Raw genomic sequence first — 16,888 nt, forward strand, 5'->3', positions numbered from 1 at the left:
ACACTCCCTACCAGGGATCAAGCTTGCAACCTGCACATGTGCCTTGGCCAGAAATAGAACCAGTAATCTTTTGATGCATGGGACAACACCCAACCAACTGAGCCACGCAGGCCATGGCTGTTGGATAACTTTTAAGAGTCAGATTCTAATTTTGTATATGTCATTACCATTTCTCTCAGAATAACCGCCCTTATTCCCACAGGCTCATATTTCTAAAGTTTAAGAATCCATAATTTGTATACAATTCAATCAGTTATGACAAAATTCCACATTACAATAGAAATATCTTTAGTGAGAGGGATAATGGCGGGGGGGGGTGGGTATGCTACAAACTCTAATGCATATTTAATGACTAATATCTACACCCTAAACTATGAAGCAGGACTATGAACCATTTTATTTAAAATACTATAATGAACATATTAGCAATAATTTATAATTTTAACTTTATATTAAAGTGAAATATAGATACAGAAAAGTGCATATTTATACACGAACAGCTCAATAAATTTTTTACCAACAAAATGGACTTAGATCAAGGAACAGAACATTACCACATGCTAAAAGCCACTATTTTTCCTCCAGTTACTACATGCAACAGAAGAAATTAATAACACAACTTCTAACATAGTTTAGATTAACTTTGCCTGTTTTATTTTTTAAAAATCAGATAAAAGACATCACACAATATGTGTGCTTTTGTGTTGGTTTGGTCTGGTTGTTTTTCTCTCCACATTATACTTGTGAGAATTACCCTTCTTGTGTGAAATTTTGGATTGTTCATTCCAATTCCTATAGAATTTCATTATATGAATGTATTCTAAGTTGTTTAGTCATTTAACTGTTTATGGGCCTTTGGAGTTTTGCAAATTTGTGATATGACAAATAGTGCATTGATAAACTTGCTTTTTCATGTTTGGGGGTGAACATGTGTACATTACTATTAAATGTATAATTAGGGGTAGAGTCTCTGTCTCAGAGGGTATGCAATTATTCAGCTTTAGTAGAAACCAGTACTTCCAGTTTTACAAAGTAGTTGTACCAATTACCATTCTCACCAACAGGGAATGAGAGTTTTCTTTGCTCCCCTTTCTTATAAAAAAAAATGGTACTTTTCATCCTTTTCAATTGGTCTTTGGTATGTAAATAGATGTCATATTATGGTTTATAATTTGCATTTTCTTAAAACTATTAAGTTGAGCACCTTTTGACATGATTTTTGGCCATTTAATTATCTTCTCTATGAGGTGTCTGTTCAAGTCTTTTGCCCATTTTTCTTCTTTTTTTTTAATATAATATTTGAGGAACAGATATTCATTACATATACTAGATAAATGTATCTAGTTGTATATATGCATTTAAAATGCATATATACAATCTTCTCTTGTTCTGTGGGTTACATTTTAATTCTCTCAGCAATGTTTTTTGATTAATAGGAGTTATTACTTTTAATATAGTCAAATTTATTCAATTTTTCTATTATTGTTAATTCCTTTTTTGTGCTATAACTTATTTATATCTAATGACTAAATATTTATATATTTTATTAGGACAATTTTAGTGTTACTGTAGATAAAGTGAACTGAGGGATAAATTAGCATTGATAGGTTTGTGCTTCCATCAAGTACTTTAATAGAAAAAGACATTCACAAAACTGTCAAGCTGTAATAAAATACACTTCATTCTTGTATCTTGAGAGGCAAGATAGAAATCTTCACAAGCCTTCAAAAGAGCACTTAACTGTATATCAGGGAAATAAAAGTTTCAGTCTAAAGTCTCTAACAATCTCTAAATGTATTTCCTTTGCCTCAAATGAGATAATATTGTCTAAATCCTCTGTACATAGATTATTGCCTCTTTCTTTACTTGACTTATCCTACTACACCATCAAAATAAAGCATACAGCTCAGAAAGCATAGATTAGGAAGTTAGGAAAAATATGCAAATCATTCAGCTTCAGTATTTAAGAGGATGTATAATCTAATAAAAATCATTTAAGGAGAAAGGAAAAAAATAACCAAATTGAAATGGCAACTATGACATTTATTCATTATAATGACAAACATTGTGAGGGATTATTCAAAGAAATTACTAAAAAATTTAAGTGAAATTGCATAACATTAATGTCATAATTTGTTTAACTAGCGCATGATTTCTATACTCTATCACAGTGATGGCGAACCAATGACATGCGTGTCAGAGGTGACACGCGAACTCATTTTTTTGGTTGATTTTTCTCTGCTAAATGGCATTTAAATATATAAAATAAATATCAAAAATATAAGTCTTTGTTTTACTATGGTTGCAAATATCAAAAAATTTCTATATGTGACACAGCACCAGAGTTAAGTTAGGGATTTTCAAAATGCTGACACGCCGAAATCAAAAGGTTCGCCATCACTGCTCTATCACAATATTTTCTCAGGCTACTATAGAACCTATATTCAGTTTGCAAGTATTTATTGAGTAGCTACTTTGTAAGGTAGGAATTTAGACATGAGCGGCTGGGGTGGGCCCTGCCCTGGGGTCCTGAACAAGGGTGGGACCACTATTGCCTCAGCCCGCCTCTATGGTGGCCCAGCAGCCAGCAGACTGCCAGCAGGCAGGTTCAGAGCCGGCTGGTTTTTGGCAAAAGCTCAGAGGAAAATGACATGACCTCAATGCCAATGCCACCTTACTAGAGCCATGGACTAATTATAATAAAAACAGAGTCCTAATGCATGAAATTCATGCAAGAGTAAGCCTTCCTTCCCCCAGCAGCTGACACCAGCTTCCCTTTGGCACCCGGGACCGGGCTTGCTTCCCTCCAGCCACCAGGCCACCAGCAGGCACGTGGGACCCTGGCTGGCTTCCCTCTGGCCCCAGCTTCATCCGGAAGGATGTCTGGTCTAATTAGCATATTACCCTTTTGTTATTATAGATTTGCATTTCAATTTTGGCCCACCCCCAGTGGGTTTTTCTGTATGCATTATGGGTAAGGGCATGAACCCAGAAAGAAGAAAGATAGTTTCTGTCAATCATCCCTGAATGCAAATGAAAGTAACCACCCAGAAAATCCCTCTTTTAACTCTTTTAAACCCAGGAATTGGGAGCCATGCATTATTGCCATTCTCTCTCCCTCTCTCTCTCTCTCTCTCTCTCTCTCTTTCCAAGCCCCTTCCAAACTGCCCAGGCCTCAATATACCCCATTTTGCTTTACTTTTATTTTTGTTGACCTTAAATTCTTTTCTGCATGACAAAAAGAACCAAGGTCCCAGCAGGTAACCTCAATCGGTAACAACTTTACTGTAAACATACAAGTTTCACAAATGCAAAGATTAACAAGAAGCATGGTGCCCTGGTGTGCACGCATCACTCTGATGTACACAGGGTGAGTTATCTGACTTTTTTTTTAAGTGTAAGATGGTGAAACATATAAAGCAACACATAAACAAATCCCAATGCTTTTCTTTACATGACCAGCCAATCTTTCCATAAGGATAGCAAACTAAGTTGCTGCCTTTTCCTCTTAGCACAGCCCAGAGGCAGGATCATGAAAGGAGAAAACACAAAAAGGCATTTCTGTCCTGAGGCAGTTCCAGGCTATTGGGGCTAAAAAACAAACTCACCTGAAGCCCCAAGGAAAGAAATGGAAAAAAACAGCCCTTCAGAAATAATTCAGTACTTATTCAACCCTAAGCGTTACAAAGCATTTTCTCCTCTGCGGACTAGAGATTTGCTGTTCTTGTGAAGTGTGGTTACTCAATTTTCAATATTTGAAAGCATTGAGTCTTTGCAAACAGTGCAAGTTGACCAAATGTGAAATTGTATGTGTGAACGTCTATACTTGTTCTTAATCATGAATACTACTTCATTTTAACACAGTGTTGTTGAATATTTATTCTGTACAAGACCCCTACTCCGGCTTTAATTGACTTCTCTTCACCGCAGTGATGAGGGAGGAAACCGACCCCACAGGATGATGGGAATGGCCAATTCCAGGCCATCCAACATGGATAACATCAGGAAGAGTTTATTTGTCAGCCCAGGGGAGGAAGGCACTGCCTGGCACAAAGAAACACGTGAGGGTGAGACTCAGACAGTGGACAACTGAGAGCGGAAGGAGGCTGACCTTGAAATACCAAGAGCATGGCATTCCCACACAGGACATGATTAGCTTTTTGAATGAAGCCACAGGCTGGAGGGAAACTAAAACTTGCTTCTTGGGGATAAGCTGGGACTGCACCCGGTCTCCTGGATACGGAGGTTGTTTGGCGAGGTAAGGGGGCCTTCTTCTTAGGAGCAGAGTAGAGAGGAAAACTTGTGGTTAGGCCAAATGAGGCCCCCCTGGTTTTACCAGATGTCAAAGCAGCACATATAATCAGGCCTTACCATTAGGTCTTACTAAACTACAGCTTCAAATCTTATCGTTTTGTTTTGATTTTTGTTGTTATGGTTTTTTTGTATCGCAGCGCAAGTGCAATCAAAAGTTGTTGTTTTTTAATCATGTATGTAATGTTGAAGTTTCACACTGTCTGCCTTAACTGAATTGAGGCTGCAATTGAGTCGGGTTGTTTTCCTGAGCAGGATGCAAGGGTGGTTTCTTTCCAGAGTTCTTGTCCAGATGGATTCGAGAATGAAGCTATGGGCAAAAGGTGGTCGATGAAAAGGGTGGAAATTTATTGGGAACAAGTACAGACTCCCACGTAGGGAGGGGGTCCCAAAGGGGTTAACCCACTAAGCTCCTTTTTCCTAAGGTTTATAAAGACTGCAGCTCGTTGTGTCTTGATGCTGCCTTCCAATTGGTAGAATATTAGCTTCAAAACCCAGGTGGTACCCCCCTCTTTCTCCCCTTCAGGGGTAGAATTCTCTATTTCCTGTGAAAATCTGTTTTCCTCTTTCTCCCATTTGTCAGCATTTTTCTACCCCATGTGAAAGTTTGTTTCCTTTTCCTCCCCACACCCTGTGGCTTTTCCCTATATCTGTGAATGGATGTCTTCCTCTCCCCTTATCTTATTGAGAAGGCTAATTCCAATGTAACCCATCCCTGATATTTGCGGGGGGGGGCGGGGTAGCAATCTGAATCTGTGCCAGCAAGCCCAGTGTACATTCTTGATAATTTATAATTAAATCATTGCATCTCTCCCCTAATCTGGTCTTGCAGGACCTGTGACCTAAATGATCACATTTCACAGAGGCTATAAACTATGAACAGTGCACAGCCCCAGAGGGGGGTTATTAATGCTGGCACCAGGCCAGACCATTAGATATGGTCTGGAGACCCCCAACACCTGGGGCCTTTTTGCAAAGCCCACAAAAAGGACCAGAAGCATAATCCATATTTGAGGGACAAAGACACCAGAAAGATATAAAAGAGAAGCTCCCTGCATGTTACTTTGCTCAGACTTGGGAAGTTATTCTGCTGAGTTCACCGGCATAATAAAGAGTGTAACTCCTTTTCTTTAAAGCATTGCTTGGTTTTTCTCTGGTCTTCTGCAACACTGTGGCACCCCTTTTTCCCCCCTCTGTGAATGTACGGTTTTTGGCAGCTGCAAGCTCCCAATTTTGCAGTCCTCCCCCATGGACCCTCTATATTCCTAAAACTCCCTAAACTTGCCTATTTTACCCCTAGAACTCCTTTCACAATCGTGTTTGTCCAAAGTGTTAATAAAATATTAGAAATTGAACTTTCAGCTGGTATATGTTCTTCCCAGTTTGCTGGCACACACTGTTTCTCTAAAAAGAAAACACTTTCCCTGTTTTCCTTCTGTGTTGCTCTCTGAGGGCATTTGAATTTGGGACTGAGTGGAAGTGGAATTCTGGGGGTGCCTCAAGGAAATGAATTTCCTGAGGCTCCCACCAGAGAATGGGGTTTCATGGAAAGCTTTATAGATGATGTAAAATTAAGTATGTGTGGGGGGGGGTGTTCCCCTCAAGGTCCCATCTCTGTCTGTCCATCTTGCCATGGAAGAAGTCCAATGTTATATTTAGCAGGGCCAGAATAAAGGCCACTGCCCAGAATTTCTGTACCATATTACAGTCCATCCATCTTCTGGCTAGCTCAGCTGTGTTCCCAGCTGTCGTCCATTGTGTATGGGGTCCTCACAGCCATGGGCCATGTAGTTGCTTAAGCCCACTTGGCTATGGAGAGAGAACATGCAAACACATGGGCAAGTGCTGGTTACAAAGCAATAGAGAGCAAAAGTCAACCAGAGAAAGGGAACACTTTGTCTGGGGACTTTATTTCATTTATTATTATTATTTGTTGTTAACCCTCACCTAAGTATATTTTCCCAGTGATTTTTAGGGAGAGGGGAAGAGAGAGGGAAAGACAGAGAGAAGCACATTGATTGGTTATCTCCTGCATGTGCCCAGACCAAGGTGGGGATGGGGGGGAGACTGCAACCAAGGTATGTAGTACCCTTGACAGAATCAAATCAGGGACCATTTGTTCTGCAGGCCGAAATTCTACCCACTGAGCTAAACCGGTTAGGGATATCTGGGGACTTTAACCAGAAGTTTCTTCAAACTAAGCAATTAACTTTCCAAGATGTCCTGCACTTCTGATGGGGTCCACCCCTAGCCAATCCATTTTTTCCCTGGCTAGACTAACAGGCAAGCACCTCCCCTGCATCACCCCAACTTCTACTGCGCATTTGGCCATATTCTCCTTCTCCCCACAACAATCTGGTACCGGATGAGGGAGAGCGGGTTGGTAATCCCCTTGGAGGGACAATGCTGTGTGAGGGTGGAGCTTCCTGGTGAAGCTGCCCAGAGGACCATGCTTACAATGTCAGACTCTCCTTTTGCTCTCGTCTTTTATTAATATTAACTAGCTAATTACAACAATAGCATTAGTACCGCTGATAATTTCGTGACCCACATGGCCTATTTCTCATCCTGGTGTATCAGTCAAACAACATAAAAAAGTAGCCATGCCCAGCCAGCATGGCTCAATAGTTGAGCCTTGACCTAGGAGCCAGGAGGTCATGGTTCGATTCCCAGTCAGGGCACATGTTCGGTCCCCAGTAGAGGGCATGCAGGACACAGCTAGTCAATGATTTTTTCTCATCACTGATGTTTCTATCTCTCTTCCCCTTTCCTTCTCTGAAATCAATAATATATATATATATCTTACCTAATAATAGACAAACATGTAAATTGACTATCCCTTCTCTATGCTAACCAGCCAATCAGGAGAGTATGCAAATTAACCCAACAAAGATGGCATTTAATTTGATTAAGTAGGCTCCAAGCGGTGGAGCGAAGTCTGACGGCCAGCTCCGGCTGGAGCCCAGCCAGAGCGAAGGCCTGGGTCCCGGGTGCCAGAGGCAAACTGGTGCCAGCAGCCAAGGGAAGGGAAGGCCTATGGCATGAATCTCTTCATGCAACAGGCCTCTAATATATATATATATATATTTTTTTTAAGTAATCAAAATCACTTTCACCATGCCCACTGCTTCTTGCAGATATTTCCCAAATAAAAAGAGTGGAAACACATAGAACACAGCGGTACTTCCTGAATACACAGCACGGGAGGTCATCACATGTGGCATAACTTCTTCAGTCCGTCTGTCTTTTCAAAATCTGCCTGGGTTCTGTGACTATTCTTCTTCTATGTCCTCTTCTAAATGATTGGCCACTGACCTTTCAGTCAGAAGTCTTCAGCTATAACCCCCAAGGAATTAACAAGAAAGGCTGAACTTCCTCAGAGATTAGCAGAGGAGGAGACAGAACAAAGACATTTTGAATCCTTTTTAGAAAGAGAGGGAGAAAAAAGACTGGGTTGACTTAAAAATTAATGATGAGGGTGGCTTTTCATGTTTCTTAATAATTTTAATTAGTTCATATTAGGAACATTTTTATGCTCTCACTTGTGTCTGGGTGTCTTAAAGGCACTCAGATTCTTGGGAGACTCAAAGGTAAGAAAAAGAATAAAGGAAACAAAAAGGAATTAAGCCAAGAAGAAAGGAGGAGGATAATAGTGTAAAAAATCAAGAGCCACAGTACAATAAAGCGCAGAATGAATAAGGTTTCAATACCCTTCCCCTGCTCTCTACAGTAAGGAACTAAATGAAAAACTTTCAAATGCAAATATTACTTTGTTTCCATCATTTTACATCCTAAACAAGTCCTCAGGGAACTTAAGGTCTTCTATTTTCTAAGAGTGCCTTTGAAAGACACCAGTAAGCTCTCCGACAATATTTTGTGAATCTCAAGGTGTACATTTTCACATTTAACATTTATGAAATCCAGGTCATTTTCCAATCACCACCACCCAGGCAGCAGTTATTGAGGGGCTTGTCAATGAAGAAGCAGGTACTTATAAATTCAAACCTGCAGAACGCATCTTATCGGTTCAGAAAAACATCTGAAGAAAACGGTGGACCACTCATTTAAAAAATGCTACTTTTGCAGATTTGTACACTTGAAACCTATTTAATCACATTAACCAATGCCACCAAAAGGAATTAATTAAACTTGGAGATGGTTTGATGACAGAGAATGATGGTATGTGGACAAACTGACACTTTGACCAATGTCCAATGACCACTTTGACATTTAATGTGATTCAGAAATACCAAACTCTGAAGAGCAAATGTTTATGGAATGCTTCAACCATCTTATTTCCATTTTACTCATGCTCAACCTTGATATATGAAAAACAACATATTTCAAAATGAACCTAATAAAGTTCATTCAACAAACAGAAAATAAAAATTCTAAATAAGAAAATATTGTTTCATGTTTTAATTGCCAGTTTTAGTGTTTGTTTTTTTGTTTTCTTCATCATTACCTAAAATAACGGTGAATCTTTTCCTCTATTTGATGAAAGCTATTCTTTGAGCCTTCACCTTGTAACTACTATCTTTTTTCTAAGTCAAGAGTAAGATATGGTCAAATTACATGAGTGACTAGAGAATAATAGAATAGCTACCACATTTTTGAAACATACAGTTGTTGTTTTCCTAATTCTGTGAGGCATAGAAATAGATCTAAAATTTTGGAATGCTTGACCTTACTGTGTACATACAAATTATTCTATCTACAAATTGTAAGAAAGCACTCAATTTGTTCTTATCTACTCTCTGTGGGGAATTCATGTTTTAAATGTTTGCAAAAAGGTAAAGAGGAGTGTTGCACACTTGTTCCTTTATATTTATTTTTTTTCTAATTGTGTTTAAGTGGACATGTCTTTTTTTTTCTAGATGGCTTAAGGAATGTGGTTAAAAAACTAGATATAGTAATGACAGCAACATATATTTAATACTCTAACATATTTTCCAAACCATAACTCACAGATAAAATAATATCTGAGTTTGCTTTGGGGGTAAATAACACAAAATCAACACCATAAACTTTGAGAGCTTTTTTCCCCCCTAAAATTGGAAGAACCTCTGAAGTTTTGATTTTCAAAATAAAACTAACTTGGTTTGAAAAATATACCAAGAAAGATATTTGTCTTTAAACAACAATCCTCTTTTTCTCTACTGCCATATATCTAAAAATATAGAAGCAAACTTTTTTTCCATCATGGGGAAATAAATACTACAGTTTTGCCTGATAGGAAAAGCATGCGAATGACTTGGACTTTTCCTCTGAAGTCTTTACTTTCACCAGAAATCACACCCTGCGGCTTTCTACCCAACCCTTCTTGCACATGACTTTACCATCTAACTGTTTCTCTTTACCACTCTTGATAAATACTACCCAAGCAATGACAGATCTCAAGAACAATTCTCCTATGTCCATTATTTGTTTGTTGTTTTTCTTGTTGTTTTCCCTATGCCCATTTTCGAAACTACTTGATCATCCATAAACATCCTCCTACTGCAGCCCCATATTCCTCCCCTCTCAAATCCAAACTCTCCTCTGGAGCATTTTCATGCCCAGCATTTGCCAATAAAGACTATGCTGAACATGTTGTAGTTGGTTTTCTTTCACCCTATTTTCATTATCACATAAGGCAGGGGTCCTCAAAGTTTTTAAACAGGGGGCCAGTTCACTGTCCCTCAGACCGTTGGAGGGCAGGACTATAGTTTAAAAAAAAACTATGAACAAATTCCTATGCACACTGCACATATCTTATTTTGAAGTAAAAAAACAAAACGGGAACAAATACAATATTTGTATTTGCATGTGACCCGCGGGCCGTAGTTTGAGGACCCCTGACATAGGTAATGCTTGCATTTGGATTTAAATTTAAATGAGTGTCAAGAAGATAAAGAATGTGAAGTACTTAGCCCTGTGAATGGCACATCATAATTCTGATTATACATACAACAGAATGAGCTGTGCTCCGTAGGGGTCAGACAGGAGGTGACTCTTGGCCCTTTCCCATGCCTGCTTTATTTCCCTTGTTGATCATCTCTCCCCTTCCTCCTCAGTTACACAGCTCTGACCCTACTCCTGCAATTCCTGGCATGTCTGGTAGCTTTTCTCATTAGCCTCAGATAATAAGAAAATCTCCTGTCAGCCAGGTACAGATTTCATTCCAGTGAAATACAAACACTTCACAGTCTCATCCTTATTCTAAACCTCATGTCTCTTGAGCCAATCTCAGCCTGAGAAACCTGCGGTTAGGAAGAAAGCAAAGTTGGCTCCTCCCCCTCTCTATTTCTCAATTCAACTCCTAAGCAGGAGTAGAACAGTGGACAAAGAAAAAGGAGGCAGGGAGGTTTTCACTGGACTGTTAGAGTTGTGGTTTGACTGGGACTTGTACTGAAACTGAAATGTGGTGGTCCGAGTTCGTTGTCTCGCAAAACTGAAGAATGGCTTGGTGGACAAAAAAGTTAGCTGAAGCAAAGTTTATTGAGGGAAGCCAGTCCTAGAAAAAGTGCAGCTGGGGTTCCAAAAGCAGGCACATAGCTCATAACCGAGAAACAGAGAGAGAGAGAGAGAGAGAGAGAGAGAGAGGACATGATTTATTTTTATTTTTTGTCTAGGGATAGATGCAGCCTTGCTAGCTCTTCATTGGACTTTTCAAAGAATTCTGCCTTAGTAACATTCTTAGGATTGAATCCTCTCCTTCAAGCCAGGTTTCTGTTATTACACATATACTGCTGGGCATGTCTCTCCCATCTGCAGCTCCTCTGGCACTGGGAACACCACCTGGGCTGGCACCTTACAACCTATCAGCTCTGTACCAAATGCTCCACCTCAAGCCACTTTCTGGTGAGGTCACAAAATATCATGGAACTGTTAGTGGACCACTTCTGTGCTGGGGGCTGGCCTGACCCACCAAGGTCCAGGACCATTCCTGTGCTGGGCCACCTCCAGGTTCTTGACTCACCCAAAAAACACTTCAAGAGAAATGACTGAGAAGCAGCAAGTTTTATTCAGGTAGAGCAAAAGAAAGAGCTGAGTGTGTGGGCGCAACTATGGAAAAACAAAAAGTGCATGTCAGAGTGGCTGCAGGCCAACTCGAGAGTGAATTCCACATGTGGTCAGTTAGTTCTTGGGAATTTTTATGTTTTTGAATTTTGTGGCACCAAATTCTGTCTCCATCTCCTGGTTGGGAGGGGACCTTGTTCCTAATATGGTCTGTTCTGGAAGTGTCATGGTCTTTGTTCCCCTGGCAGGGCAAGGGGGGTGCTATTTGCATGTCAGTTTTCATTACAAGACACTGGGGGGTGGAGTAAGGACATGTGCCCGGGGGTAGGGGAGGCCGGGGGAAGGTCAATGGGGAAAAAAAGGGGACATATGTACTACTATTTGTAATACTTTAAACAAGAAAATAAAAAATAATAATAATACAATGGTGATATAATGAGCGTTGGGGTCAGTCTCTGGTTAATCGATCCTCCCTATCGGGTTGATACAGTCTTAGCCAGTCCTTGTTGTTGCTGACTTCTGTGCCCACTGCAGGGCTCTCCTGCCATATCTCTGTTCAGTCAGGGGAGTTAGCCAGTTTATTTGGTTGAAACTTTTTCCTGGCGATACCAAATGCCACTTTTTGTTTCCTCAAACTATACAAAGGGGTCACAATGGCCTTCAATATTTCTAAAGAAATTCTCACTATCGATTGCTTCAGCCTCTCAGTGAACTTTTTAACGTTACTTAAGGAGCCCAGTTTAGGGTAGAGAACAATGCCAGCAAAAGTAGTTTCATAATCTTTATTTAGCCTGTTCTTCATCGGTATCACCCTTGTCTTAGGGTGCGTGAATACTTGGCATCTACTGAGTTATTCTGATGTTTGTAGGACTCTACAGAAACAATGAAACAACAGAATATGCTGATTTATATATTTACATATCTATTTATTTATGTATCTTTCATCTATCTATAGTCTTTATAGTTATTTGGTGGTATGTAGATATATGTGTGTGTTTGTGTGTAGATAGGCAGATAGAGATGGTAAAAGGAGAAGAGGAGAAGGAGGAGGAGGAGGAAGAAGAGGATGAGGAGGCAGAGGACCAGTAGAAGGAGACTGAGGGAATAATAAGGAAGAGGAGCAGAGAAAGGTAGCGAAAGGCATATAAAGATGATTTGACAGCTTTCCTATAATGAATGCCCTTAATACCCTCTTCCTCAAAAAAGTTTTATTCCTTTTTCAAAAAAAATGGAAAATATTTGTCACATTGTACCTCAGCCAAAAAAGTACATTCTGAAAAACTGCTCTTCACACGAATAACCTCATTAAAGAATTTTCCAGGAAACATGGAAAAATGACAAATTAGCCATCAAATTTCTTGACTCTTCATTGTGATTCAAGATATTTGAGTTTCTCCTGTTCCATTACTAGAGACTTCCCTCAGCTGAGAATTAGAATTTTATGATCAAACAAAAGGAAGAGACAAGGTGCTGGTGAACAGTCAGTGAGGGACATGTCAGCTGCCATGTAGGCAAGGAACCAGTATTAAAACTAAATAATTAGCAAAAAATCAAAAAAAAAAAAACAACAACAAAAAAACCCAGAACAAAACAGATTTCTACTGAAGTTCCAAAACATCCTTCAAAACTGATCACTGAGAATTACTTAAACAAAGCCATTACAACGCCTGCTGTTGAGGAAAAATAAAATATGTCTTAGACTTCCACCAATAGAGTATTATCAACTACTAGAGGCCTAGTGTATGAATTCGTGCACCAGTGGGGTCCCTCAGCCTGGCCTGTGCCCTCTCAGAATCTGGGACCCCTCGGGGGATGTTGGACTATGGATTTCAGCCTGATCCCCGCAGGCTAGTTCTGAGGGACCCCACTGGTGCATGAATGCATGCACGGGACCTCTAGTATGCATATAAGATCTTTGGTTAATCTCTTCCCACCTACCCCCTCCCCCTTTCCTCTGAGATTCATCAGTCTGTTCCATGTTTTCATGCCTGTTCATTGAGCATCTGCCCCCTGGTGGTCAGTGCATATTATAGCTACCGGTCGAATGGTTGAAAGGTCGCTTAGGGCTTTTATATATATACTAGAATAGATGAGTTTTGCACAGCATTTGGTACTAGGGATGTTAAAGATAAACAAGACTTTGTCCTTGAGCTCTAGGAATTATAGTAAAAGTGAAGTAAAGAATTAATATAATGTAACAATTAAGAGATTCTTTTAGTATTTTTTAAAGTGTGGGTTTTGATTTAGTGGCCATTTTAAATTTGGTGTGCCATGTGACTGTTCTATGCCTTAGTTTCTTCTTTTGTAAAATGTAGGTAAGCATAACTTCCTTACAGTCTGTTATGTGGCTTAAGTAAAAAGTTATCGACAAACTTAGTCCCTTTAATAAAAATTTATGTTAAGTATGTAGTCTTACCTTAAAATTGTTCAGTGAATGTGAATTGATAGTATTGCCACTATTATTATCCCATAATGGTTTTATGAGGGGATGCCTAGGAGTGTATCAGTTTCTGGGCTGAGGGAAGTGACAACAACAAACATGAAATGAAGAGGGACTCAGGAGAGTGAGGTTTGACACCGAAGTGGATGCTCATTTTCTTGATGTGGTAGCTACCCAGAACAAGCGTGAAGAGAAGAACCATTTTTGTGCCCTCGTACTTGCTTATGCTTATTTGTGTGTGTTTTTTTGTTGTTGTTGTTGTTATTTTAAAATATGTATTTTATTTATTTCAGAGCGAAAAGGAGAGGGAGAGAGAAACATCAATGATGAGAGAGAATCATTGATCGGCTGCCTCCTGCACCCCCCTTACTAAGGATGGAGCCTGCATGTGCCCTGACCAGGAATTGAACCCTGACCTCCTGGTTCACAGGTCAATGTTCAAGCACTGAGCCATACCTGCCGGACTGCTTATGCTTATTTGTGAACTTAATTTTAAGAGAAATAAAAAATACTAACTTAAATTTCCTCCATGTTCTGACACCCAATGAAATATTATTCCCCATGAACATCTTGTTAAAAGCTCCGAATAGAATGACAAATACAGTGCCAATTTACTTCTGATATTATTCCATAGCACTCCATGTGAGCATAAACTCATGCTCAAATAAACAAACTCATTTCATTGCATTGAGACTGCATAGAACCCCATTTGCCTTCATTTTTACATTTCAGAGAGTGTAAGTGTAGGAAGAACTTAACCAGAATGACAATCTCTAAGACACCCAGATTAGTTCATACACCAAGAAATCTTAAGTGCACTATTGTTAACATTGGCTGATTTGATAAAGTCTGGAATCCGTATGGAAACAATCCCTTCAGGCTCAAGAGAGTCATTCTAGAAGGAGATGTGTCTGCCAGACATTGCATCCTATTTATAAGAGCTTGTGTTTCCAAACTAAATGAAGAACATTATTCACACTGGGAAGAGCTTAGAACTTCCACTTTGTTACATAGTTTTTCAAGATTAGACTTTTATCTATATTATCATTGTCAGAAATTAAAACGAATAAAGTGCATTTACACAAAAAATATATTGGATTGAATGACAAAATCAATCTGCACACATTTACTTTAACATGTGATGACTCATAGCATGTTTCAAAAGTTGACATCATTCATCCTAATGGTTTTACATGTTGTGCACATTGACCAAGACTCAGCTGGCATAGGTGATGAGCTTACCTGAGAAATATCAATAACAATATGCTGCGGAAGTTGAAAGAGTGAACAAAAAGTGTATTTCTTATAAATAAGTTACTTCGTTATGTATTATTTATGTTACTCAAATTTAAACAATGTATAATACATGAGGAGAAACAGACTATATTTGGAACAAAAAAAGCCCAAACTGAACAATCTCTCGGGACCTTTATTCATATTTCAAATTGATTATTGGAGAATGTTTTGCAAATGTTTTCTGAAATCTAATGATTAAAGCTCAAAATTGAAAGTATAAGCATGAGTTTCATATCAGTTGTTTGGGGGCAAACTTCACGATGAGAGCCTTTGCCCACCTGAGAGGCACTTCCAACAGCTTTCAGAATGACCCGATATCAGTTGTTTGGGGGCAAACTTCACGGTGAGAGCCTTCACCTGAGAGGCACTTCCAACAGCTTTCAGAATGACCCCCTTTAAGAAGCTCTCTCCACGGGTTTATATCCTTTACCTCATGTGCACCATCGAATGTATGAATGGAGAAAAGATCATAGCCTGCTATTGCCCCTTGTATTCCAAGCTTCATGTTATTGTTTTTTATTTCTTTTGGGTGGAGTCTCATTTTTAGTTTCTTTTATGTGAGGCTCGGCTTCATTATTTTATGGCAGAAAACAAAACATACTCTAAACAATGTGGCTTTGATTAATGATCTGGATCATTGAATTTATAAACAACCCCAAGAAACTATTTTTCGTCTTTAACTAGTATCTCATCTCCCTTTTCAAAGAGCAGGAAATGGGCTTCCAAGTTTTACAAAGCTAAGGCGAAATGCTTTATATGTAAAAAGAAAATTAATAAATACCTGTGTAAAAATATGTAAGTAAAATAATTTATTGGGCTTTTACTCTATGAGAAGAACTGTGCTAAGTTTTTTAACACACAAAAGGAAACAACTGTATAGGAGTCTTTACAACAAGATTTAGAAAATAAAAATATTGGCAAATTCTTATTGAGTATTAGACACTCATTCTTCCTGGGTTACCCATGTAAATCCTCAGAACAAACCTGAGGTATACACATTTTATTATTATTATTATCAGTATAGGCCCGGTGCATGAAATTAGTTTTCATGTACCAGCTGGCGATCAGGGCCAATCAGAGCCTTCCGGCTACTGGCCAGGGCCTTTCTTCATTCCACACTGCCCTCTGGTGGTCAGCGCACATCATAGTGAGCAATTGAACTCTGGTCTCCCAGTCGAAGTCCAGAGGAAACACTTTGCATATTAGCCTTTTATATATATAGACTAGTGGCCAGGTGCATGAAATTCGTGAATGAGAGAGGGTGACCCTCAGCCCAACCTGCACCCTCTCCAATCTGGGACCTCTTGGGGATGTCTGACTGCCGGTTTAGGCCCAATCACTGCGGGATCGGGCCTAAAACGGCAGTCAGAAATCCCTCTCGCAATCTGGGACCACTGCCTCCTAACTGCTCACCTGCCTGCCTGCTTGATCGCCCCTAACCACTCTGCCTGCCGGCCTGCTCACCCCCAACTGCCATCCCCTCCTGTCCTGATTGCCCCTAACCACTTGCCCCTAACCCTTCTACCTCGGCCCCGCCACCATGGCTCTGTCCAGAAGGACACCAGAAAGTCTCCTGGAAGGTATCCCAGTCTAATTAGCATATTACCCTTTTATTAGTGTAGATTATTATTAACAGTATTGTTATTATATTATACTTTTACAGACAGATGGGAAATCTGAGACTTAGAAAAGCTAAGTGGTTCTTTACTCAAGATTTATATATATATAGGCTCTAGGTGGTTTGGCTCAGTGGATAGAGCATCAGCTTGTGGACTGAAGGGTCCTGGGTTCGATTCCAGTCAAGGGCATATGCCCAGGTTGTGGGCTCAATCCTCAATA

Source organism: Myotis brandtii, unplaced genomic scaffold (genome assembly GCF_000412655.1).
Source record: "Myotis brandtii unplaced genomic scaffold, ASM41265v1 scaffold525, whole genome shotgun sequence".
NCBI classification, from domain to species: Eukaryota; Metazoa; Chordata; class Mammalia; order Chiroptera; family Vespertilionidae; genus Myotis; species Myotis brandtii.